This window comes from Octopus bimaculoides, chromosome 13, assembly GCF_001194135.2.
Source record: "Octopus bimaculoides isolate UCB-OBI-ISO-001 chromosome 13, ASM119413v2, whole genome shotgun sequence".
Classification (NCBI taxonomy): Eukaryota; Metazoa; Mollusca; class Cephalopoda; order Octopoda; family Octopodidae; genus Octopus; species Octopus bimaculoides.
The window spans coordinates 55,650,199-55,652,047 of NC_068993.1; the positions used below are offsets into that span (position 1 = coordinate 55,650,199).

The 1,849-nt window shown below is 40.5% G+C and overlaps 1 protein-coding gene across 2 annotated transcripts in view; it reads left to right on the top strand.

Annotated features, from left to right (window-relative positions):
* LOC106881560 (peptidyl-prolyl cis-trans isomerase Fkbp12) overlaps window positions 1-1,849 on the top strand; it is a 13,610-nt gene that overhangs the window by 412 nt on the left and 11,349 nt on the right. The gene's annotated exons all lie outside the window — the stretch shown is intronic.

Here is a 1,849-nt window from a genome sequence, read left to right on the forward strand (position 1 = left end):
TCTCTAACTCTCTCTCTCTCTATATCTATATAACGCATATAGAAATCGTAAAATATAGTGTTCGTTGAATTGACTCCCGATACAGGTTCGATCCTTCGTAGGAAGAAAACTATTTTTCACCTACGTTACTTGCCCTCACAAAGAATTCGGGCTAATGCAGTAGCCCCAATTTTCATTAGAAACTATTATTTCAAATATCACCGAGGTCCACGTCGCCTTTCTTTTTACTGGGGTATATAAAACAAGTACTAGTCAAGTACTAGGGTAGCTTTAGACTACTATTTCCTCCCACCAAATTTGTGGCCGTGAGCCAGTGTTAGGAATTATTATTATTGTTGTTGTGAAGTGGCCTAGACAGTATGGTTGTTACTGGACTACATTATTGCAGTATTTAGTTTCGTTCCTAAGTTCAAAACTTGCTGAGAATGACTTTAGCCTTCAACTCTATCCAATTATCAACAAAATATACTGGAGCCAACTTGATCGGTTGTTAATTATTCGTCCCCTTATATGCATAGTCAAAACGAAATATTTACCACTATAACAACCATAATTATCACTACTTCTAAAGCCATAATATCACTATTATTATCATCATTACCATTAAGCACCATCATTATCATTACCGTCATCATCATCGCCATCATTTATCACCACCAGCTGCATCACCATCGTTATTTATCATTATCTGCAAGAAGATAGATAAAACATCGGGAAAGAGAGAGTTGTAATTTGTGTAGTAACTACTTCAGTACGGTATTATTCCGAGTTGAAATCATGTTGGGAAGCAACCTTTGTTGCTGTTTATCATTCGGGTGACAGGAAGATCATCAATTTCTGTAACTAAAATTGCCCTTTCCTATGCATTTAGAAACGGACATTGTTCTTAATGAAACAACTTTTTGGTAGATGGAGCGCCCGATTAGTTACGCTATTTTAGTCTATGTATTTTGATCCCAACAATACGGTGACAGTAATAGTAGACTGACAATAACATTAGATTGTCTATGGACAATCATGTTTGGATACCGTTCATCCTTTTCCTTTCTGGGGTTGATAAAATAATGTCCCAATCAAGGGGCCTCGACGCGACTGACTTCCTTCCCCTCACAACTGGAGCCAGATGGTCTTGACCGCCGGGATTGCAAGCGCCCCTGACGGAATAACCCTCTTCTTTGTAGGATAGAGGCAAATCCCTGGTCTGGGACGCGACGCGCTGCTATGTTCTTCGGCTCCAACCTTGATGCATCGGCCTCAAATCCAGGTGTCGCCATTCGTTACTCGGAGGAGAGGAAAATAAACAAATACAAGAGTCTGGTCGGCCACTATCTGCTTGTGCCAGTGGCCATCGACATCTAGAGTGCTCTCCGACTCCGCTCTGCTGGTTACCCCAGCAAATTCGGCATAACTGCAGTCCGTCTGGGAAACGATCCTCGCGAGGTAGGGTGGCTGTTGCAGCTGTGTTGCTGGCCATTTTCCTTGGCAATTATATATTGAGGTGTGACGAACACGCCATTTGTTCTGAGTTGTCCAACCTGTTACTCCCTCCCCTCCATATTTTGTTGCTTAATCCCCCCTCCCCTTTTCTGTTTTTTTTTTTTGTTCCTTGGTGAGCTCTGGGTTTTTTTCTCTATAATTTTGATCGTTTATATTATTAGTGTTTTTTCTTTCTTTTCTTCCTGTAAAAAGTATGTCATTAATAAATAGATAAAAGAAATTTTTCAAACGTACTGGGGTTCAAACAAAATGTGCGGTTTTGTGCAGTATCTTGTTACGGCGCTTTATCTTCATCCTTCCTTGGTTGAAAAAGTAAATAAATACCAAGCATTGGGGTGGGGCTCCGTCTAAT